Source organism: Cebidichthys violaceus, unplaced genomic scaffold, assembly GCF_023349555.1.
Source record: "Cebidichthys violaceus isolate CVI_PGR_0920_01 unplaced genomic scaffold, fCebVio1.0.p SCAF_2, whole genome shotgun sequence".
Classification (NCBI taxonomy): domain Eukaryota; kingdom Metazoa; phylum Chordata; class Actinopteri; order Perciformes; family Stichaeidae; genus Cebidichthys; species Cebidichthys violaceus.
The window spans coordinates 22,357,334-22,383,612 of NW_027176372.1; the positions used below are offsets into that span (position 1 = coordinate 22,357,334).

A 26,279-nucleotide genomic window follows, 5' to 3' on the forward strand; every position below is an offset into this window, starting at 1 on the left:
CTGATATTACATTACAGTCATTTAGCAGGCGCTTTTATTCAAAGCGACTTACAATTCAGTATCTATCGTAGACGCAGCTACCGGAACAATTTTGGGGTTAAGTGTCTTGCTCAAGGACACATTGACATGAGACTAGCTGGAACCGGGGAGCGAACCACCGACCCTCTGATTGAAAGGCGGCCCTGCTCTCCACTTAGCCACGGTCACCCACATTCTCATGTCCCGAGTCATTGTACAGAATTCAACAGTCTGACTCTGACCCCCCCACCCAATTCAGTCTTTTGATGGGAAATAAACAAAACAGACTCGTCAAATTCACAAGTTAAGTTCCTCCATCACTGGTGCCATTATATCCATGGCACCAATGATGTATATCAATATATTTGCACTATTATCACCTTTCTGCACTAATTCCCCAAATCCATTGTCATTGTTCTTCATGCTCATATATATTCTTCGATATATATATATATATTTATGTTGTACACAGTACTTACATGTTAAATGTTTATGCTGAGTTTCTCTGCGTTGTCTTTAAAGTCCTCGTTTTTATATTTCTCTTGTTTATCGTATATTCTATGTATGTATGGGAAGCAAAGCGTAACCGGAGTCAAATTCCACGCATGCATGGCCAATAAAGCAGATTGTGATTCCCAATACGTGACGGTTTGCTCATGCAATAAACATGGAATTATCCATGCAAACCTGAAATCATGTACTGGTATATTCTATATGCATATACAGTATTTACCAGCATCAGTCATGGTATATGCTTCGGTGTTTCAAGATGGCATTCTGTGTGTCAAATGAATCTGAGAGTTCTATTTCCAGTCCCACAGTGTTTATGCCAAAGGCGGTATTAAAAAAAAAAAGAAAAAAAGAAGAAAATCTCAAGAGAGATTTACCGCGGGAAAAAAAAAAGGAAAAAAAATCTTTAAAATAGATTTAAATATACTGATGTAATAAGCTCAGCTTTAAGTCCAAGTGTCCCATAAATAACACTGGATTAAGTGGTATGAAAGCACTCTTTTCAACTCGAACAGATGTGTGACAGATCGCTCTCATGATAGCAGGGAGGTCTGGAGGTCTGGAGGTTCTGCCGGTCTGGAGGTTCTGCCGGTCTGGCGGGGGCAGCCAGTCGTGGACCTCGCGTTCCTCTTCTCAGCAGTGCCATGAGCAGTAGCCCTCTGCACCCTCTTTTTTTTTTACAGCTCTTGCTTAATTAAAATGTCGCATCCACTGTAGCAATATACAGCAGAGTTCTCTGTGAATTAAAAATGAATTAGGCGGGCAGATGTGGCCTTAATGGCTTAATTATGCCTTTACGTTGGTCCCAGTAAAGCGCCGGCCGCAGAATTAATAATTGTTTCAACTCTTGCATTCGTGAGTAATGCCTGAAAACTATTTAAAATGTAAATTTGGAGACAGCTGCTCTGGGTATGTTGAAACTGGCCCACGGAACATCTGACAACAAGATGCAGGAGGTAGAAGGCCGGGAAGCGGACCCATTAAATCCAGAACAAGGACCAGGCACTCTGGTTAACACTCACAGCTGCAACCGTAATGTATGCCATGCTACTGCAACGCTTATAGTGACATCTTGTTGATCTATATACTTATCTCTGTGGTATGTTACATATAGATAATCATGCTTTGTGTCAGTATGAATGGTCTAATTCCTACAAACACAATAATTCTGATTCAACATAATTTGTATCATGAATCCACACGGAAGAGCTATTTTAAAATGTTTTGGTAAATTAGGAGCGGACTCTCTGAAACAGATTGTAGGTTGGGACTTAATTAAAGTGCCGTCAATATTACAAATGATAAAATACTGCATGGCGTGACAACACAGACTTTTCAAGTTCCTGACACTCACCGTGTTGAAGCAACAGAAACATCCGAGACACGGGAAGGAATCCCAATGCTCTCTCTCTCTCTCTCTCTCTCTCTCTCTCTCTCCATATACAGCGCGGCATCATGGAGGTCGGTGAACACTATTCCCCGTGAGATTGGCATTGCCACACCTTCCTTCCTCCAAAACTGCATTCGGATGTTTGTAATGCATCATTTTTTTTAACGTTTAATGACAAATATTTGAGAGAAGGAAGTTCAATCAAAAGTGCAACATGTGTAACGCTTTCAAATGCAATAATACTGACCATTATTAACATAACGTATAACGTAACATAACCCATGAATACGCTGGTATTTGATCATATTGAATGAATCACAAATATGGATTTTCACCCAGGAGACCACCGTTTGTTTCCCCGAGTGAAAACAATGCCATAAGTTACATAACAAGTCTTTTTCTCTAGTCCTAACCAAGTCAGTAAAAGTTTCCCTAAAAAAAAAAAATATATAGCTTTAACAAAGTTTGACTTTCATCCCACTTATCTCCCAAACACTGCTGAGGATTAATCAGAGCAGTCGTTTCCAAAAGCAACAAGCTGCCTCAACGTCCAGAACACTTGCAGACACGCTTTCCTTTCTTCCCTCAGTTCCCTGAACTCTGCAGGAGATTTCCATGCACTGCTCTACCGACACACGGCGTGTTTATCTTCTCCTCTCCACCACCACCACCACCACCACCACCACCACCACAGCCTCTTCCCCCCCCCCTGAAAGCGTGATCCCGAGAATGAATGTAGAGAGACTAAATTAAGGGACCCAATTTGAAGCGGCAACCCACTTCACTGATAAGCTGTACCAGTGATCTGTGAGAGCACTCAGGGTCTGCTACATTATGACAATACAGAGGAATAAAGCAGATGAAAGAGAATAGCCTGGTGAGAGCAGAAATCAGATGGGCAGAGGGAAGAGGGGGAAAAAAAAAAAAAACAATCTAAAGTCTAATTGTGTTATGCCTCATGGCAGCCAGGGAGTTCACAGAGACACATTTTCTTTCCACACAGTCCCCTTCCCCGACATGATCACATTCATTTCCAACCGTTGCCAGTCTTTCTTTAAACATTGTCCCTGGGTACATTTATCGAGAAAAAAAATAAAAAAATAAATAGTGACATGAAAAGCAGACGGGCAGAAACCAGGGCCCATTAGGCTTCACCAGAAAACATGCGGCGCTGGCATTTAAGCATGTTGGCCAGATGTGTCTGACGACCTCTGGAGTCACTCTGATGAACGTTAGCATGGGGAGGCGACACTGATGCAGGTGATTCAGTTGAGTTGACTTATATTTTTTTTATACCTTTTTGTCCCATTTGTTTTCATGACAAAATAGAACTACTATCGTACCACAGGCCCGCCCTTGAAGGAATACGTCGCCATTTTGGATGTTCCTCTTATTTCCTGTCTTAAGTCCTTGTTTGCGTAAAAAGCTATTTGACGATCAGTAACACAGAATCTCTCAGATGCTTATTAGGGAGGTTGAATTCCCACATCCCACTTCATCTTCTTTCATCGATAACCTACATAGTTGCTGAAATCATATTAGATTACTCTATTGTAATGTCACCATCCTCGTATGACTTCGTCTGTGTTCTCTAAAATGTCTACACTGCGGTTGGCGAGATGCTATTGGAGATGGATGTCTGGAAAGACGAGAAGGCCAACTCGCGTTGAGGATTTTCCGAAAATAGAACGTTCCCAGTGAGCAGCGCCACCGGAACCCCTTCTTTTTTTTCCTTTCTTCCTTCCCACTTGCTGCAGTGGCTTTTCCAAAAAAAAAATCAGGACATGGCGGTGCAGAGTCTGAACCGTGAAGAGAGATCTAACATGCGTCATCTATCACTGATATAGCTACAAACCTTTAGACATGCGAGTCGTGATAAAACACCAGGTTGTGCAATGCTGAAAATCTAATTTAAGTGCAAGTTGAGGTTAACAAACATCATTATCTATATATTATAATCTGGTGGTAATTGGGTTTACGCCGTCATGGGACCTGAGCACTGGAACAGAGGGCCCAGTGACCAGGCTTGTTCGTTGAATATACATTCTTAAATAGACGTGACTCGCTGTTCAGGCCTTCAAACTCCGGCGGGATGAAAAGAGGTGACAGCTCTGAGAATAGGGCTAGACTTGGCTTTGTGTCGCACCGCTGCCGCTGGGCTGAACAAGTTTTCGGAGGAACGACGGACCCCAATATTATGAATTATTCTTTTTTTTTCCTTCATGTATTCCCTTTTCCACATAATCACAAGGATTCTTGTTGGCATATGATGACAAAACTGGTGATTTTTTTTTTTGTCCAGTAAAAATGTGTTTTGTGTGTAGAAATGTACCGGAGAGCCTCTTGTAGACGCCCGGTTGCACACAGGTACCCAAGCAGACTCTCTCAGAGAGCTATGAATGTGTTTCTAGTGACTGCCAAACGTTCCAGCGGCCTCTCGTCTTTCAAGCAAAGTCAATACGAGTCAGCGGCTAGCTCCTCACGGCTGGCCAGCTACCAGCTGCGCTCCACGATTTTCATTTGTGACTCACAAAACACTGTCTTTAATGCTGTGACTTACATCGTACTATTATGATCCTGTAAACCCCCTTCCAATTATGGTTGCATAAGTTATATATATATATATATATATATATATATATATATATATAGATACTGTTGTATACAGTTTGTTTGCATGTGTGCCTGTCCTTCAAATCTGACTGAAGAGCTGAAATAAAAAAGGCTTCCACAATTTACAAGAAGATACAGATGTATGTTGTCATACCTGCAGGGCTTCCCAATGTCAGATGTCCATACACTGTTACAGAAGTCCTTTTGGGAAAACCTCCGGTGTGACTCTGTTCACGGGTCACTTACTCCAGGGTCTGAAAGAAAAAAACAACAACAAAAGGAACACAAATCAGAGCGGACACGGAGAGCGAGCTCCCCGACTCGGCCACCACAAAATGCCCAGTGATCCAGGATAAACATCCTTGAAGAAATGTCAGTCCGAGGGAAAGCATTAGCTCAACCGCACCGGGAGAGCAGACAGGAAAAGGCCCCGGCACGACGTATGCACGGACTCCTTCTCCTTCCGTGGTCGGCTTGATCATTATTCTGCCCAACCGGCTGCCAGAAAACGGCTCATTGCACCATCAAGTGAGGAGCATTCGCAGGGCCCAACTTCAACTTAGTGGTGCAGACTTAGACAGTGGACATCCCTTACTGACTGACTGACTGACTGAGTGACTGATGAAATGTACGTGAGCAACACTTGAAACCAACCCAGTGCACGGTGAACACTAACAGATTTGAGTTAGCATTAGCCATGTTCCATTTCAAAGAAAAGCCACCAGTAGGGAGCGGCTAATCTGCCCGCGCTCGCTGTGGTTCTCTGGGCCGACGGCTCTGTTCAGAGAGCAGCGTGTTCAGTCCACCGTAAAGCAGTTAAACTGGTAACCGATTGCCAAATGTATCCACAGCATCGTGAGACAGTGGGTTACTTGTTCGCAGTTGTCTCCTAGGATGCCAAAACGACATAGAAGCTATATGAACAAGCCCCCGCACCAAGGATTAGCTCTGTTGTAGCCTGTGCCAGTAAAACCTTTGCATATACTACTCAAGACTCCCATCATTTTAAATCGAAAAAAAAAAAACATATAGTGTTGCGTCAGTGAGATGTGAACTGATCCAGCCACTCCCATCCGTACAGCAGCTGGATTCATAACAGATTATGAAACTGAAGGATAAGGATAAGATGTAGGCGCTGTATCAAAGCTCAGCATCGCTGGGCTCGCTCAGTGATTCCACTTGCTAAGCAACATTCGAGCCACTTTCAACAGGCCATATCTACTGTGGCTAATAATTTTGTATGATTTTAAAATTTCAAGTTGCCTTGAACTCTTTAACGGCCACCGCCGGACGTGTGAGCAGCGGCTGGGGCGCCACCCCAAGAAATGCTCACCTCCACCTCCTCCTCCTCCTCCTCCTCCTCCTCCTCCTCCTCCCCTGACTTACCACTGCTGCTATTTTCATCCCGCCCACCGACTGATCAGCCTAATCCACTGTTGGAGGATTTGAGCGCTGCGGTACGGAGCAATTGTGCTGCGGCAAAAATGGAGTGTGGCTTAATTGGAGCAACGACTTAATGAGGGCCCCTTGAGGATTATCATCTGTGGCTTAGAAATGGCCCAGGTAGCAGAAGACACGGTCAGAAGGATCAGCTAACAGCCTTCTAAATTGGAGTGACAGTGCTGAGCCGCGACTGTGCCAATAAAAATCTTTACTTCTTATTTTTTTTTTTTTTTCAGGGGGGTCCTTGGAGAGAGGTGAACTAAAGTGAAAATCTCCGAGGAAAATATGGCTGCAGGAGCAAACAGCCGTCTGGTGCAGCGAGAGGAAAGTAGCTTTTACTTTATTTATTTCTCTCCGTTTAATCTCCTAACCTACATTATTACTGTGCTTTTTTTTTCTCGCTTAAACTGGATGTAAATTGAGATTTTCCTTTATTACATTGTCTACTAAATATGATGTCGTTCTAAATGCAATAACATGCAATGAAAATTATTCCGGCGAAGTAGTTTACTTCGATATAAAAAGACCCAAAACACATGGAACACTAAAATCAGTGCTTTTTTTAGCACAATTATGTTCATCATCGTTTGAATTATCTATAAGATGTCAGAAATAGTGTCCATCACAATTCCTTATCAGGTAATTTCATCCATTTTGCATATTTTCTTTGATCAACAGTAAAATCAGAGTATTAGGAGAAGGAATGTTGATTATTTTTCTGTTTTTCCTGACTAACCATTCATTGATTCAGGCACGTTTGATTATTGGAAGAAGAAACGAAACACACACAGGAGTAGCAAAGGGAGCGCTGCGGCCGTGGCGGAGAGGTAAAGTAGACCCCCTCGCCGGCTCTCCGGGCGGTTTACTTCTCCGAGAAGTCCGTCTCCGGCTTGACAGCCACAGATCAGACATGACTGACCAAGATAAATGGTTAGGCTCTAAAGTCAGATCAATTCAATCTAGCAACTGTCCTCGCCAGGAACAAAAGGCCACACTGTCAACAAGGCTCAGCTCACTCCGACGCTTATTCACTGTCTTTTTGTCATCGTCGCGTAAATACCCGGAGCTGTGAGCGCCCTGCTTTTGTAAAAAAAAAAGTTGAACAGGTGAAATTCTCAAGCTCTAAAATACATTTGTTTTGCTATAACTGGATTTTCCGTTTGTTTTTTTGTCGTCGTATTTTGAAATGCAATAAACCCTTTCAATCAGCGTGTTGTTCCTGTAAGCCAACATCTCCCTGTTGGCTTCATGACGAGGCCTTACATGCTCGGTAATGACTTATTTCACATTTCAATTCAGTGGGCTTCAAGGTCTGAACTCAGCCGAGTGTCTGTCTCCCCCCCCCCCCCCCCCCACATTTCATTATGCAGCGAGACATAAACAGCTATAGTCGAAGTCTGTGCATCGAGTTTAATTGATGACACCAAAATGCCAAAAGGAGGCTTTTAGGCCCGGCTGCATTGATCCAAAGCTCTATTAAATTACATGCACAATAACGCCAATAATTTCTTCGTGGACGCACGCGTCGGGAATATCCGGGTTTCTCCTGCTTTGCGGCGTTGCAACATTCCAAGCTTACAATAATCAGATTTCTGGGATATTTGTAATACTCAAACAAATGTGGCTCTCCCTTAAAATGTTAATGCTTTTAAGGAGCAATATTGTGACAAATTTAAATTACAGAATGCAATATTGATTTGATGACTACAGTTGTTTCTTGTTCGCGGTGACAAATACAGCGTTTAAAGTGAATATTATAGTGAGATCTGCTGAGAGCCTTGGTACAATGTTATGATTTCTTTTGTGGGTTTTTTAGGTCATAACTGATCATATCTGATACCTCAAAGATGGAGACGGCGACGCCTCGGAATAAAAGCATCTCATATCGGGTGTTTTACAATCCAAACCAGCAATGCGCTACATGATTTTGACAAATATTGTTTTAAAAAACACACCCTTTTTTTTGATGGTAATTTACGTGACCAACTGAGTGAGCCTACATACAACAACATGCTACACATTCTCACACTATAGCTGTGTAACTCGACTACAATTACATGTGGAGACGCTGCCAGCCTACCATCCACATCGCCTGGAGTAGCTTTATGAAAAGTATCAACAACCCCCCTTCCCCCCCCCTCCATCCTCCTTTTCATCCGTCTCTCTTCAAAGAGAATAAAACAGAATAGACGAAAAGCAAATTTAGCTCTCTTACACACAAAGGAGAAGTGAATAGAATAGAGACGGTATAAAAATAAAAGGAGATTATAAATTCAAAAAGGTCACCGAAATGTCACAAAAAGAAATCACAGAAACTTTTTTTTTTTGGGGGTCAGAGGTAGATCTCTGTGAGCAGATCTATAAGCGCACAGCTTGAACGAAAAACAACAACAAAAAAAAAAAGGAAACCGTGTCAGGGAAGGGTCGGCACTTTAAACACTAACAGACGGAGAAGACAAGGTGAAGGCAAATCCACCTGCCAGGCTACATTAATAAAAACAAAAACACATAAAATAACATTTAAAAAGTAAAAAGGAACCGGGACTGGACATTTGGCCAGAGGACAATACTGAAAACAAAACATCCCCTGGGAAAGATTAAAAAAAAAGGCCGGAACAGAGAAGTACTGGTGCCGAGAGCTCGGTGACCACCTCGGGGTAATGCAGCGCGAGTGCTTCCCTCGACAAAAGGTCTATTGCATCATCATTGCTCGTAGCGCACGGTGTCGGAGTCGGTCTCCAACAGCGTCTCGACCTCGGGACCCGTCGTTTCACGAGGCCAGTCGTGAACGCTTTGCGGCGAGAAGGCCACAGACGGAGTCCGATGCCTGGCGCAAGGGTTACGGGAACACACGGCGGAAAAAGGCGAAGCGAAGCGGCTCTCCTTAATTAAACGACTACAGTATATAATTTGAATAAGATAAACCAAAAAAAACTGGGATTTTTGTTCCAATCGGAAGATCACTGAAACCAGAGACGCTTCTTCAATCCTCCACGTTCAGAGCGAGAACACGTCAAACAGTGCCGAGGTCCCTGTGATCTCAAAATCTGAAGAGAGAACTAATTGTTCTTTTAGCTTAAATTTCACAGTCTGCAGTCTAGGAAAAAAAAAAAAAAAATGAACACATGTTATTGCTTCTAATTAAATCTAAATAAAGCAGGCACTGATTTGTAGTGAGGACAATACAGCGCCGTGTGTTGCTTTAAACTCAACTGTAAAGCCTTCATACTCATTAGTGCGACGTGTTCAATACCTTCAGTGAACAGTCGGTTTAACGTCATGGATAGACGGGCGCTGGCTGACGAGCGTGAAAAGGATGCGAGCCTGCCGCGTTATTTATTGAATCAGACTCGTTTAAAGACGATTCTAAACGTTAAGTGGCAAAGCCTGAATTACAATTCAGGTCACTGATGAACACCGTCCACAACATGGAGCGACACCAGCGATTAAAAAACAAACAAAAGATTGCTTTAAATAAAGCATTAAAACAGATGAACTGAAAAAAAAGTGTTTTATTATTATCGCAGTGTTCATAATCGCGCTATGCACAGGCGACACTTTTACTTCCAGTCGCCCTTAAACTCTCTCCGTCTCTTCCTGTTTGAGGCGAGCAGACGCGCCATGCTTTATGCGGTGCATTTAAATGAGGGAAGTGATTTTAAAACCGATGGCCTGAAGCCCTCACACCCTGCCACACGAGCGCACAAATGATGCGAGACTCCGGGAACCCTGATGTGATAGCACATGCCACCAAATCCACAGTTAATTGGACACTTCCTTCATAAAAAAAAAAAAAAAGAAAAAAAAAAAAAAGGCCTGTGGTAAACAGCAGCGAGCAAATAACAAGGCTAAGACGAGCTTCCAGAATGAACAAGAGGAAATAGCTCAGATAACCAAACCAACAGCAGATGTGTTGTCCGCCGCAGTAGATTGTGTTTAGAACAACAACTCTTCCTTTGGCTGCATAATCCTCAGCATTCGGCTAACCTGATTAGCCTCCCCATGCTTAACAGCTGCTATCTTAGCCCAATTTGTCCGGCCTGGAAACGGTAAGCGGAATCATGTCTGCTGCATTCTTCGTGCCAAACGGACGTTTGTGTGGAGAAAAAAAATAAAATGGTCAGCAGCCCGGTGCTGAGGAGGGATTGCACAAGATCAAAAAGGATTTCATGGCTGCAGATTGAGAGAAAGGAGACTTATGGAAATACAGCACTTGCATTTGTGCTGGATGTCTCACTTTTCCATGAGCCCGGTCCACATGTGGTTGTGCAACTGCTGCAAGACGCGAGGGTTTAGGGAGCTACACCAGCAACTCCGGAAACAGACGACTCCAGCTGAAAGTAAACAAAGTCGCCGGTGAAGGATGTCAAACACCGAGCGAGCAAAAGAGACGCAAACTGGTGGGCCGGAAGGCGAGTGAATATTTGACATATGCAACTATAGTGAGACGCCCGATGTTGCACCTTGAGTTTCTGGCTCCCCTGACGGCCAAGAGAGTAGCGAGCTGCAGACGTGCGTCAGGTTCAGAAATGTCTACCCGGCGAGTGGTTAGGGCGCATTACCACATGGGCACGTATTCCCTGAGTCTCTGGTTCGAATCCCAGCGGGCCCTGACCGTTAGCTGCACATCGTTCCCCTGTCCTGTCTCTCTTCAGTGTCAAATAAAGGCGATTAAAGTCCCGCAAAAATCCTTTGAAATGTCTCGATGGAAGGTTCAAGATGATAAAGGACCCTTTTCTGATTATGATGGAAATTTGAAAAGGAAGCAATCGACACTATTGGCATTTCTAGGACCTGACATACATAAATAACACCTCACTAAAAGAGGTGTAGTTCAGGCGCGAGTAGAACGGATTAAGTCATCCAGTAGACTAACTACCGGTAGACTAATCTGCTGATTACTATTTCATAATAAGGTTATGCCTAAACCTCCACGACCATTAATATATATTGCTATATATTCTGAAAATAGATCCACAAGAACTTTTGCATGTTTTTATCCACAATTGAAGATTTCCTGAGACAAGAATGTCGATACGAAAACGGTCTTTGATGCCGACACACGCGTTGGTGAAGCATCTGTCAGTAGATTACCCTTCTGTCCCTGTAACATATCAATTTCAGAGAACTGAGAACTTCATATTTGTTTGCATTAGATGCTAGGTTAAATTCAGTGTCAGTAATTAGGCTCATGTGTCGGGTAAACACCGATGAGTGTGGTAACATCTCCTCATCTTTGTGTCAAATTAAAAGAGGTTGGATGATGTTAAGGGTAGCGTTAGCATCGCCGGTGTCTTCTCCACAACCTGCCACACAGCGCCAGCCATGGAAGCAAGTGTACCGGCTGTCTGTCAGTTACACTTGTAGAACTCACTCTAGGCCTTGCACCTGCAAAGCTCTCTCTCTCACACACAGAGAGAGAGAGAGAGAGAGAGAGAGAGAGAGAGAGAGAGAGAGAGAGAGGAAACAAACGAGGAAGAAGGTAATTTCTCCTCACGCCTGGAATGTGAAAGACGTTCTCCTTCTTGTAAGAAAGACGCACAAAAGGGTTTTGAATTTGACTAAATTGCAAAGTTGTACATTTTAATCTTCATTTTTGTTTGTTTGCATGATGAGCCTTGAAGCTTTGCTAAACTGCATGTCAATATTTACAGTATTGGATACGGTATAGATCTGATACAGAGTATATACACATCACAACAATGGACTGCTGCTGCCTCTGAGCAGGCGATGCAAAGTCATCAGTGCAGAGATTCTGCTGGAAATAAAAAGGCATAAAACAGGACATCCTGTACAGAACATTAGCTTCATCCAGCGGTCAGCAGAAAAACCTGGTCCACGTCGGCTCAACCACCTCTGCAGCTGAAAGATGACAAACACAGCACTATAACAAATACATATTAAATGTGCCAAACGATTATGTGACTGACCACAGTGAAAGGCAATCAAACCGCGGCTTTCTTTGCTCTTTTGTACCTGGAGCTGTTTCCATCAGCTCAGAGCTAGTCTTGTGAAAATTTAATTTCATGGGCGACGGTGATGCAAATGGGATACTGGTTTCTCGACAATTAGAATTATGTTATTTCTCAAATAAATCTGTCTCTAAGTGACACCCCGGCTTGTCCCTTAGCACTGTGTGTGTGTGTGTGTGTGTGTGTGTTACTACAAGAAGCCGCTCCTTTCTAACAGGAAGTTAAGTTTGACAATCGACAAAATTCAGCGCGACACTTTGGCACGCGTGCCCGTGTCACAGCGTGCTCAGTTCTGCGATCTGAGTTATTCTCGATCTGAACGCGCTAGCAAAAGTCTGCTTCCACTCTGCCCATCCGTGTGACCCGTGAACAATTATACGTATCTGCTATTATCATATTTCATCTGTTTCATGCAAATCCTTGCCATTTGTGCAGCGCCGTGCCCCCGGGAAGCCACTATCATTTGATTTTATTCATGTTGCTGAATGTTTCTTTCCTTTGACAAAGTCTAACAAAATGACTCAGGCCTATGAATTAAGTATCAGTACTTTAGCCTCAACAACAACAATAGAGAGGAGCAGCTTGAGTCACGCAATGAAACACAACATCACGCAACAAACGCAGTCATCTATGTTGCATTGTTTCATTCCTCTTAATTACAAAAACTAAATACTTAATACACAAACAATTATACTGCAACCATGTAAACAATATTGGGGTAATAATACCTAATACAACATGTTTTGTGATTGATAATACGTCCGTATAATCCAAAGAATCCATGTTAAATAGATTGTACACCACAGCTAACTGTTACAGACGGTCGCTGTACGGACGGTAAAAGCAGAAGCTCAATCACAAACAATAATAGTGAACAATAACCCAGAAGTCTTTTCGTTCCTCCTGTAACGATGCGAGTCTAACCTTGCCTTTCCTGCGGCCCCAGCTGTCAGAGAGGACAGCCCAATCAAAACGCCCCGGCTGCAGCATTCGTCTCGCAGATAGAAATCTCTTTGGTGTTAGCAGAAATGTCAGCCGTTATCTGCGTTCTTTTTTAATTCCTCTCTGTCTTCCATCCAGACAGGTGTTTCTTTGCTCCGCTCTCACTCCGGTCGGCTTGTTACCAGCGATGGCAGCTGCCAGTGTGACTCAGAGTGCTGAGGTAGAAAATGAGTCCATTGATTGATTGTTTGTTAAATACATTTAATGTATTCAATAATGTTGTTAGACAGACAACTTTGCATTTTTCCATTCATTCCAAAGTGGAAATCAATCGACTCATCACCACTAGCAATGTGGATTAGCATCGTCTCTGTTAAGAGTTGTGAGTCACAGATTGTCTTTTTGCGTGTGTGTATATACACACATATATATATATATATATATATATATATATATATATATATATATATATATATATATATATACACATATACACACACACACACACACACACATATATATATATTCACATATACATATATACACACACATATATATATATGCATACATATATACATACATATACAAACATACATATATATATGTATACATATATATACAAACATACATATATATATGCATACATATATATACAAACATATATACATACATACATATATACACATATATATATATGCATACATATACAATATGAATACTTGATGCAGGGTAGTCTGGTCTATTTTGTTTGTTTTTAGTATTGTTGGCTCTAATAGTGTGTATGGATATTAAATATTACGTGTCACATGCTTTTTGTTTTCTCTCGTCTTTTTTTTTTTTTTCCCGCTGACCCCAAATTGCAAACCACGAAAATCCGGCAGGCAGTCTGTCCATCGATCTCCTCCACAGAGCGTCTCAGTAATAGGGACACAACAAACAGCGCCGTCCCCTTGTGGACGGAGCTCATCCTATTAAGCCTGTAAAATAAAACGATTACGCCAAGTCAAGGAGGCAGATTGTTTAATTGGGTGTTTAAGCTCTTTTGTGTGGTGCCGACGGTAATTCAAGCCAATGTAGCAAAATGAAAATATGGATCAACGAGCAATGAGATTATTATCAGTCAACGACAAACAAGTCTTGACTGATCAGATTTGATTATGGAAATTCTTAGTTGGGGACACCCCCGAGACGCTGTATTGAAATGCATTATGTGGATACCAGGAAGAGTAGCTACTGTGGTACTTATAATGAGCAACTATACAAACAAAACAATATATTATTAACCCTAATTTCTTTTTTGTATTCGACATATTGTAAGAGACCTATGTATATTCTATTTTATACTAAAACAGCTTTTAAAATGTCTGATGATCTGTGACATATTTGTGACAATAATCATGTATTTTATGGTTATTGTAGCCATTGTCTTTTAAAACAAACGGTTAGTAATCAGTTTTCATGTCGTCTTTGTTGTTCCTACAGATAGCTGACCGTACCTTTACATTTACAGTAAACTACAGCCGTGTTTGACTTCAGCACTATTTACTGCTAGAATATCAATGTAGGATTACTACTCCAGTCAATAGTCAGGGTTCTACATAGCTTCACTGTGGCAGATTGACATTCACTTACACAAGAACAATGGATCATTGCATGTCAATAACACCACTGTGTATTCACCTCCAAGTCATTTTGTCTCCTCTGTTGCCCGTCTTGACGGAACAAAAGCAAATATTCGGTTTTATCTAACATGCTAAGGACTATTTGAGTGAACCGTTTTTTTGCATGAATGACATTAGGAGAACTTAGTGCTTTGGTCCCCGCGACTGTCCCGACTGCACGGTTAAGTGTTTGCGGTTATCTCAAGCACCTGCGTCATTGCAATGTGTGAAAGAAGCCACGCAGTCAGAAGAAGGTTGAGGAGGTTCACGTTCCAAATTTGAGAAACTCAGCCCTGCTGGTACGCGTCGTGAGAAGACTTTCATTTGCGTTCCGTATTTCCTCCATTGTCAGACAATGACTTGGGCGGGTTGACTGGACCTATAAATTGTCCCGTTAGATACCAAGGGAGATTATAATCCCACACTTTGCCTTTTTATACATATTCGTCAAAAATGTCATCGATATTTGACAAAGTCTATTATGAACACAGTCTTTTGTGCCAAAGAAAACTGCAGAAAGAATAACCATTCAGCACCGACAGACAATACTAAGACTGTAATAGGAAATATCCGAGCTGACGGCACAACACAGCAGGAACTCTATGTCAGGTCTATTCAAGTCTCTCTTCAAGGTATGGAGCTCTCAATTCCTGTTTTTAATAACTTATTCAACATTGACGGGGCAATCAAGTGTAACACTGCAGAAACACGAAGGTGAACTATTCTACACTTAGTCCAAATCCGATTGTGCTGCGTGACACCAAGGGAGACAAGGACTATCGAACGCATACGCTATATAACATGGCAGTGTAGATCATTTGCCATAGTATGCTATCGGGCTCAGATTCAGAATTGATGAATGGATCTGCTCATAACAAAACAGTGTGGCTCAAATACACAACGGACGACGTAAAGGTCCGTAGAGAAATGCTGAGCTAGGGATGACTCGGGGAAGAAAGGTTACAGGTTCCACAAACTAAGTTTGAGAAACCAATTGTTATTTCATAACCACAGGTTATCGGAAATGAAGCTATCATATTGACACACAACAAGGCAGTGGAATCAAAAACAGTGATGAAAACACGCCGATATTACAGTTACTAATGAGTTAAAACACTTTTCTCAGTGTGGTTGTTTGTATGAGCGAGAACAGTTTATGGTGATTTTGTTTTTTCATACCTCTGTGAGTGCTGACACTGGTGAAATAGTTGCTTGTGCTGACACACTTCAAAAAAAAATTTGTGATCCCAGTTGTGAAGATATTTGCAACCCCCCCCCCCCAAACACATGCTACTTGCCGTTACCGCTCGTAGGTTGACGCGAGCGTTTATTGTAGCTGGCAGGTCATGTTTTTTTTAACGGAGCATCAGACAACACGGCATCAACAGGCCACGTGCCAATAACGCATGTGTCAAGGCAACAGTTAAATGGACATTGGAGATAGGCAGGTCCTATCGCAGAGCGAGTTGTTCTTTGAGGGAAATATATAGTCCCTTGTTTAAATACAGTTTAAAAATGAGTATGAACTATGTTGTAGCGGTAGGAAACGCTTAATGTGTGACTAGGAGGCTCCTAAACATTGAGAGGGTTTCTAAGAGAACCTGCAGCAGATGTCCCATGGGACAGTACTTTCTACTGGTGCACACCATTTGCAACGTGTATTTGAGGTGAAAACCAATACATCCTTGTTTTTTTGGTTTTTTTTTTATTATATTTGTACAGATATGAGCATGACCCTGGAGAGCAAGAGCGCAGCTGCCATCAGTCAGCTCATCAACTGCACTGGCCTGAAGCACATCGGAGTCAGAGAGGAAGGGAACGGTTGAGGAGGGGAACCGGATCTCTGCGTGGTGAGGGCCAAATGAGTGTGTGGTGAACGCAAGGCTATTGGACGCATAATGAAGAAATACAGATGTTAAAACATCAGCAGCCTGGGCTATCCATCCTGTGTGTGTGTGTGTGTGTGTGTGTCCTCATTGCTTTTCACAACAACACGTATGACTGAACACGAGTGTCTTGTGATCCGCCACCTTCAGGGTAAAGGTGTGGTTGATTCAAGGCAACTACAACTTCTTGGTTAAGATTAAGTAAAAGATCCTCCAATGCAAGAATATCCCAAACATCTGCCCCAAGCTCCTCCCTAATGCTGCCTTCAAGACACTACAGACACAGTAGAAAGCAGTCTCTCATGAAGCTGCATCTCTTGTGTTTTGTTACAGAATAGCTTTGTTTTCCGGTCGCTGAAAGACTTTTAATGGAACAATGACACCTGTGATTACAAGACCGATTGCCACCGTGGTCCCGTATCTGCGCCGGACGCGGTCTCCCACTCCGTTAGCGTAGCAAACAACTATGCGCTTCCATTTCTGCGGCGATTAAAACAGGCGATGAATTGCTCTCATTGTCCTCACTCGCATTGTGTCCGAGGACATGTACATACATACATTTTAGCCAATCAACTTGTCCCTGCAGTGCAGCTGATGCACTTTGAACCAACCAGACAATCAATGTTTACTTTTGTTTGTTTGGTATATTAATAATTAGTCATTTATGCTACCATTTGCCACACACACACACACACACACACACACACACACACACACACACACACACACACACATATATTCACATAGCGTACCTTCTGTTACCCAGTCTCCATCTCCTCCTCCACTCTGTTTGTGCTCAGACGCTTTCTATACTCAAGGCATTGCATCAGGAAGCGGTGAAGGCCTCCTTGACAAGAACTTGACACTATGAGGATCAATAGGGGATTGAATCTTCACTGCACCAAAAGTCAAGATACCTTTTTAAAACGGTTCATTGGAAACTGCTTACTTGAGACAGATCGCGTTATTCTTGCTTTTTGAGTTTTTTCCAGTTGAAGTTCTTTGACATTCGTCTACATATAAATTCTTCAGTAAAGAAGAAATACTTTCCTTCCGCTTGGTTTATATTGCACTTATTTAGCAGGGCATTTGGCTGTGAGAAATGGTAATCTCTTAAACTTGACCTTTTCTCAACATACTCCATTCGTTATCCAATTGCCGAATGATGAACAATGAGTCCATCTAGATGAGGACCTTAATTTATATCCCGATGTGTCGGCGCTCTACTCTTCGGGCTATCGGTTTCCATTTTGGCAGGGATGCTTCACAGACAGGAACGTATTGATCCAGACCACAGACGGCTCTGGGCCTTAGCTACCTTTGAATGCATCAGGCACTTGTCAGAGAAGGAAACCAACGTGTGCAGAGGATCATTTGTAGTTCCGTAATGTACAAATCGCTCCAGTTTAACAAAGCAAATGCATTGATTGTTAAAAAGGGGGGCAACACACACACACACAGAGACTTACATGGACACATGCTGGATTTTTAAGTTTCCCACGGTTATTTTAATAAGTGATGGCGGAGGCAAAACAGATTCTGGTAAATTCTGGGATCGCGATTCTTGGACTTCAACCCAAGTTTAAAACACAATTCATTAAAAGTCTTTAACATCAAAGTGAGTTCAACCAGCAGGAGGAACCTTTTTGATTTAAAGGTGAGCGTCACTTGTACTTCAGCGACATCGTTTATTATAATTAACTGAACACTCCGCGTTAGGCCTCATTGACTGATAAGGGTCTCTGCTTTGTAATGAACGTCAAAAGGTGAAAGTTCAAAAACAATCCAACACATTGACACTTGCACTAACTTGTGACAATTTGGTAGCGTTTGGCCTTTTGTCACAGCAACCATTAAACCTGTACACAAATCATTAGCCAAGGTGATGTGAAGAGCAATGATGGAATCTATAATCTCGGTCCCTTTATAATGAGCGGGCAGGTGTTAATGATGATGGAGGCCAAGACTGGCTCTGGCCAAAGAGCCGCGGGCTGAGCGTAATGGGGTGAAAATATTGCTTTGGGACAAAAAGTAAATTATGGCTCTCACAAGTAAGCATGACTGAAAGCCAATAGGGCTTTGCTCCAGTTCTCTTAATAATAGGAAGGAAACCCATTGATTTTCCCTCTTTAGACGATGTTTGATTTCAGTTATTGACTTTATCGAACATGGCAGGGCTGAAACACTCCAAATAGCCTCTCTTGTATCATGATTTATCAAATGTAATCACATCGAATGTAGTGAATTAACTAGTACACAAGGACTACAGAAAGTAGTAAATCAAAAACTAATAATACAGCTCTCCTATTTAAGTAATGAAGAGATAATTAACCTCTACAGCTGTGTGACATGATGACTTGGCAAATAGTCATTAAAATAATGCTTTCTCAAACTAAAATAATCACATCCAAGACTTTAATCCAATATCGACGTTCATCTGTTCATCGGGAGGTCAGCAATGACAATTCATGTTGTCATCCTCGCCCTGATTGTTTTACAGTTCTCCTCGCTTCATTGGGGAAGATTGAGAAGCTTCATTTGTCAAGAGGAACAACACGATTCCACTAACACGAAAACATCAACTGTGTGTCTCACAAGCAAATGACGCACAACTGATGACGGAATAACAACATCCTGCAACGTATCTATGGAAATCAACTTTATGAAAAGGCTTAATGGTCAGTTATTAAGAATGCAAGTGATCAGGGGAATTCAGGCGCTAAGAGGAAGAAGACAGCAGCTACAAAGAGCATAAATCAGTGAAAGCGGCGATGCATTGTGATGCCCGGAGATCTACTGAATCGAGCATGCTAACCAGCTAGCTACGGCTAGCATCCCGTCTTGTAATTCCACTTCTACCTCGAGAGGCGACACCGAGTCACTGCACCGTCCGGTCTGCCCTCAGCCTAACGCGAGAGGACGAAGAAGTAAAGCTGCCTTCGAGGGCTTTCCGATCACAGTGAAGGCAGAGACGAGAAAATGACCCAGATTTTAGTAGTAGTTTCTAAGGATGTGCACTATTTTAGATGAGTGATATTCTAAATCTCGTTGTAAACATATCCCATGAAAAGACCAACAATGAATCGGTCCGATTATTACCTAATCAAAATGTGATGCTAATAAAAAGCAGTTAAAGGTAAATTATGCCGAAATACAATATGGATATCTATGTGCGAAACTTAAAATACCATTTCAAATGACACGTTTCGTTTCTGTTCCGTTAAGAAGTTGAGTTTGTGCTGGGAGTATGATTTCCACAGACAGTCCCCCACAGCTAGCGGTACGTGATGCCGTCAGAGGAACTATTTCACCATTCATTTAGCATCTTGCTTTTGCCATTACAGATTTGAAGTCGTTATCCAGCAGAGTATAATTATTCCTGACCAAGCTCTTTGGCGCAGCGTGTTTGTCAGCTAAATTGCCCATATGTATGACTAATGTCACAGCTGCAGTGACATTCTGATTCTTCAGAAACCTCTTAACAACCGAACGCTCCACATACAAACAATTAAGTTGTCAAAGTTTGTACGACCTGTAAAAAAGAAACTTGTTAGTGGTACGACGATTCCCCGATCCAAACCAACCTCAGTGTTCAAGATACAGTTACATCGATTTTTAAAATGCACAGGCTTCACTGCATCCGTACCCCAAGATGTATTTATGCCGCATATATATATATATATTTCTCTTTTTTTTTTTAATTGCCATTGCAGCTGTTGTCACATTGTTTCTCCCAAGTGAATTTTTTTTCAGATTTACCACCCACAGTAGTCTACTCTCGATCTCTGCCCGTCATTCCCGATGGCACACATACAAACAAATCACGTCTCCACGATTCGCCCAAAAGGAACACGGAAACTCTCTGCATCTCAATTCACAAAGGTATTCACAAAAGGTTTCAGCATGTTTTTTTTTTTGTTTTTTTTAAGAAAAGCACACAGTATGTTCTACACTAAACCCGTTGAGTTGCAAAAATTAATTAGTTATCTATAATCCTTAAGTTCTTACCAGTGGAAAGGGACGTTAGCTACTGCATGATGTTACAAAACGGGTCATTTTCTGAAGACGCATGCAATGCATTTATGAATTGCCACATAACCTGCCTTACATGTCTGCACATGAACTGGGTCACTGCGTGTGCAGCCTACGTATGGTAGCATGGCGTTGCAAAAAATACACTGTAAAAAGGATTATTTGGATTTGACAGATTTGTACGTCTGTTTTGCAACCAAAAAAATATTACAAAAAAAAATGACTCGAAAACAGTGGAGGGGAGCACTTCCCCCCCCCCCCCCCCCCCCAACCTTAAAAGATGCACTGCTGCACACAGTGTAGTCTGTACTTTAATAGTAGCTTATATAAACATGACCTGTTGTGAATAGGCGACTTCATTCTCGTTTCTACTTTTTAAGGTCTTTGTAACCGGCAAGGATATTCTCTAGACCACGAAAGAAACAACAAGACCCTGGGTAATGATGGCATTACTCGCAGATGTTCCAACACGCCGGCTTGATCTCAAGAATCTCAGGTTAGCCCACACAGGAGCCGATAAAAGACTTTTTTTCTGTCTCGCCTCAAAAAAAAAAAAAAGGAACACGCTCGCGTAACTCTCTCCGGTAAAAAAAAGTTAGAGGAAAAAACTAAACAAAATGTAAAGCTTCTCAACCTCCGTTCCTCTGACAGACACGAACACTTTGAGACACGAGCAACTTTCAGCGGGACTTCTACGGTTATTCAGACTGCACTCCAAAAAAAAAAAAAAAAAACGTCCGGGAGGCTGTTACCGCTGACACCGTCGCCAAATGAGGCCCCAGATGCGTCATTGTAATTAGCTGCTGACCGTGTGACGTGCTCATTAAAAGTGCATATTACTCCCCCTGCCCCCCTCTCTCCCCCCCACATTTCCTAATTCTAAGGAGGTAAACATCAACAAATTCGAAAGGCGTTGAGGGGTTAGCTCATTAGCTCAACCCATAAATGACAGCAGACATGAACGTAGAGATCAGATTTTTTTTTTTAGAGCTCCAAATGTTGACTGTAGAATATTATAACAATCATACAACTCCATTGTGCCTCCGTCTACATCTGCCTCACTCTTTTACTGAATGACATTGGTGTATTAAAGCTAATTAAATAAAGCAGCAGTTGTGTCAATGTTGTCCGTTGAAGCCATTCCTTGTGCTGGATAATTAAGAACAGCGTGTCGATACATTTTAGGTGTGTCATCATCTATGATACTATATTTGATGCACTTCCAAGACAGTGCTGTCAGCAAACTTTGAAACAGAAAGCCCATTGTGGTTGAGGCTGTCTACACCTTGCAGGCAATCCATTTCTCTTTGTGTGAAGCAGAAAAGGGTTGGCAGTTTCTGCAGGTAATTGCTGATGTTAATCACAGTCATATTTTGAGAGAGGGAAGAACCTCTGCCATTCTTTTAAGCGAGCCGAGCCAGGGGTCAGCTGCCCCCTTAACCGCGGATAGCTTCACTGACTAATTACTGCAGTCCAGCTGCCTACACTCGGCAGAACGCTCTCCCAGCTTCTCCATCCAACCACTTATTCTCTAGTCTCTTCTGTAATCACCCAACAGTCCTTCTCCAGTTGGGTGAGACCGTTATGTTTTCTTGCGATCACGCTTCTGCCAGATTGTCTCTGCGTGATTATAAGTTGTTTTGAATTCACTCCAGCAGGAGTGACTGACCAGGTGGTGGCATATTTTTGGTTAACCCGACATATGTGCCTCCGTTTTAAATTGCCACTCAGAAATAATGACTTGAACTTAAGATCCAATCAAGTCAACAGGATATAAATAGAGAGGCTTTTACACACCACGGAAAGGATGTGCAACTGTGGTTGCAAAATGAATCTAAGGATGTTGGAAAGCCTAATTATATCACTGTATGTGTGGAGCGTGTATACATGACATGCAGTAAATAAAAGGCACTCAGACATCAGGCCTCAACACGGCGCCTAATTCAAATGAGCCGCTTTGCTTAATAGGCTACAGGGTTGCGATCAAAGCCCTTATTTGATCACTCACATTTATATCAGAGTAGTTTTGGGTGTTTTTGTGGTGATAGTATTATATCACATTATTGCAAAATTAAAAATGCACCACTCAAAACATGATTGTTCCAATGTTCAACCGACTGGCAATGTAAGAGAAAAAAAAAAAAATCTATAGAAATAAACAAATACTAAAAATAAACAGATGCGTTTATTGGCAATACGTTTTATTCGCCTCGTTTTTAGCACAGAAAGGATCGGTATTAGATTAGACTTAAAAGAATTTACATTTATGAAGAAGCCAAAAGCCGTCTCTGTGGACGCCACGAGCGGAAAACAGCAGCAACCGCTCCGGCGGGTTAACACGGGCGGCGAAATGAAAAGCAGAAAGTTCTGCGATTCACCGATAGTAACTCAATAGAAACACCAGCAGCGGTCTAAAGATGAAACACTGGCGATGTGAAGAGGAAAAGGAGCCCTCTGCAGCTTTTAAGAGGAGGCCAGCAACACCGAAATGTGTTCCTAGTGCCAGCGACTCTCTACACCTATCCATCCACGCTCGCTATCCAATTCACTTCCCTGCACGGCCGTGTCGCAGAGCAAAAGGTATTGATTTTTCTTTTTTTTTTTTACTTTCCTTTATACTGAACCTTCTCCCTGCTGGGGGGCCAATATTCCTGTTCCTGTCATTTTCTATTCAGATATAGCACCTTCAAACTGTTAAGACAAAGACACCGACCCTCTATCGTTCCGGACTTCTCTAGTGAAGAATGGTTAAACTTCCCGAACAATAAAATCAGGTTTTGTTTGTTTTTTAGAATATGTAGATTACCTTGAGGGTTCATTGTATTGCGTTTCTTGCATGTTGCTCCAGGAAATACAAGTTAAAGCCAATCTGTCTTCTAGTTCTTCTTTAAAGAGCAACGTAATTCAACAGTATAAATATTAGCCTCTCCTCCAACAACCTTCCACTCCGGCACTTTTTGAGCGAACGGCCGTGGGTCGACTGTTGAGCTACGCCAGTCGGCTGTGTCCCAACACCCCTGAAAGCAATCTATATAGGATCCACTCCCTCTCCGGCACTTGGGGAAGCTCACTTAAAGACATCAATACTCTGGGAAATGAGACACAGAACAATGGCTTCAGTGGCTGAGAAGTTAGACGGCTGACTGAGGTGCCCTTACGTCTTATTTAAGGTGTCGCTGCTCAATGTAGTCGAGTTCATCGAGTGAACCGCTGTCTCTCTTGTTAAAACATCAAACTGCAAAGGATGTCGAGCCGAAAAAGGCAGGGAGAGTGGATAAGCAGGACGGGTGAACTGCTCTTTCTAAATGAAACAAACGCTTCCTTTAGCTGCAATTGCTACTAACAACAATCAGAAATTATCTACGTTTTTAATAGAAATGAATGTAGTTTCATGTTAGCATGGATTATAGTGTTTTCACAGGGAGCTTTCTCACCATAAAGGCGGGGTATATAACCTTTGAGTTCTTTGTTGCTTGAGCTGATTGTGTGCAAGGAACTGTATTCAATTTACCCCAAAAAATTCTCTTGAAACCAAATATGCCCTCCGCAGCCAGTCGGCATTGTTGAGAAATTCTCAACAATGTGCTTCGATTAACTCAAACTTTCAAAATAATGTTCCCCTCAGGAGAAGAATTAGTCCGTATGTTGAATATTCAGATCATTTCCCTGCCTCTCTGCTGGAACATTACACCGTCAATCAAATGTCAGCAATTCTGGTCCTGGTTGTCAAACCTCCCTTATTGCCTTAGCTACAAAAAAAAAAAAAACGCCACATGTGCGGAGGGGGAATACATATCAAATGGCATTAGAATGACAGAAGAGGGACTTGGAGATAGCCGAGCGAGTCGGTGATAAAAGTATCACAGATTGCTCACGACAAATGGCCTACGATCCATCAGCTTCCAATCATACTAAAGTCGATGCCGTACGGAAACGATAGGATGCAGAAGTTGAGCTAGTCCGCCTCGATCTGATGAACAAATGTTAGATTTTCTCAGACGAGCGATACGGTGATAACAGACGTACGGTTGAAATGTGCCTCGGTGGGCGATTTCAAAGAACTGCAACTCTGCAACGATCGATTGCGCCGTCGCATCGGCCAAAATGTCACAGTGCGGCTCCACTCCGTTGTCGCTTCAGCTCAGACGTGTGCGTTACGAGCGATCAACACACATCGACGTCCAACCCCCCGACGGGCGAGAGAGAGAGAGACTTCTGCTACGCTCAGTCGGGAGCACAGAGACACGGCAAGCACCGACCGCTCCGACGTCCGAGAGGAAACCGCGGCGAGAGCGAGTCGTCAGTTCCGCCGTTGTCAGATCGATGAGATCGAAAATCACTTCTCTCGCACATTTACTCCTAAATCACGGCTGAGAACAGCCGTCGGTGGCTCCCACCTGCTCTCAACAAACCACAGTTTCATGCGTTGAATCCATTTTGGCAAACACTGTTATCAGGTGATGACGCACAAATTAACAGATAAACCCAAAATAAAATCAAAAAAGGCAGATATTCTCTTTCGTTAACGGGGCTATTTGTGATCTCAGCATCTTTAGGCCTCGCTCCCCATCTCTCACGCTCCATCTCCGTTTCTCGTGCCACAATCTTCCACATCTGCTGCTCACAGCCATGTGCTTAATGTTAAGTCTAACCCTATTCAGGTTTCCTGTTGATCTGCATCCCGCCTAATGCATGCTTTCATGCTCTGCCACCTTCTCACCCCACGGCATGATGCCGCTGACTGACAGCTCCCCCGGAGCAACTCTGATGCAGCAACTTAGGCTCGACTGCGGGCGCTGGGGCCCCGTGCTGAGACTGAGGTTGGGAAGTGATGGTGATGTGTTGAGAGAGAGAGAGAGAGACTCTAATGCAACACGCGAGTTTGCATGAGCAAGCATGAAGCAGGTGGCAAGAAACACATTTGTTGTAGGTGTTGGGCTCCGAGGTAGGATCCAAGGTTTAGGTTTATTATAAACATGTTAAAAAGGTAACATCAAATGTGTTTTATTCTTATTTCATCGTGTGCCTATGAGAATCAGCATATTGCAAACGTAGCCGCACCGAATACTGACTTTGATCTTTAGACGAAAACTGAACTATGACGCTTCCTATGAAGTCTTCTTGTATTGTCTTAACCGCAGTGCAGACATAGTAAATCCACTTTGATAAGAAAGAAAGAAAACCTGTTTTCTGAGACAGGATTACAACACCAGACAGGCCTGTCTATATCTTGCCGCTGCCTTTTTTTTTGCTTGTGCCCAGGGCTTCATTAAACTGATCTGAAAGAAAAATGTAAGATCTCGGTCTTCATTGAGTGCACAAAGGCATGTGTGCCAATCCAGAGACAGAAAAACAAGTTGCATCATGCATCACGGAACAACGGGGACGCCTTAGTGAAGTGCTGTAGGAAATGTATTTCTTAGACGGGGACAGGCCAGCGGGGTACGGGGTCTGCCATCATTTGCAATGTGAATCACACACCAGCCATTAAGAAACTAATGTCAGTATTGATCGTCTCACCTCCTCCTGAAAAAAGTACTTAAAATGGACCTTATCAGCCATACCGAGACAATTCTTTATCCGATCTTGATGAGGAAAAAAAAAAAAAAAAAAGGTAGCAGGGCTCTAACACACGAGTGTGAAGCCTTCCCGGGGATGGAACAAAATGATCAGGGACATTTTGTGACGTTCGCGGGGATGTAAGGTATACCTTGAGCTAAAAAACAACACAACTGCTATTGAATCATAACATTAATCTCTGATGAAATTGTAAATGTGAGATTGCGAGAGAGGACTCAATTCAAGAGTGCCC

General features: G+C 42.5%; 1 protein-coding gene across 2 annotated transcripts in view; it reads right to left on the reverse strand.

The window, feature by feature from the left end:
- lingo2 (leucine rich repeat and Ig domain containing 2) overlaps window positions 1–26,279 on the reverse strand; it is a 175,002-nt gene that overhangs the window by 109,465 nt on the left and 39,258 nt on the right. For both annotated transcript variants that reach the window (XM_068715192.1, XM_068715191.1), the window contains one exon: window positions 4,686–4,785. The gene's annotated coding sequence lies outside the window, so the exon portion shown is untranslated. The remainder of the gene's footprint in view (window positions 1–4,685; window positions 4,786–26,279) is intronic.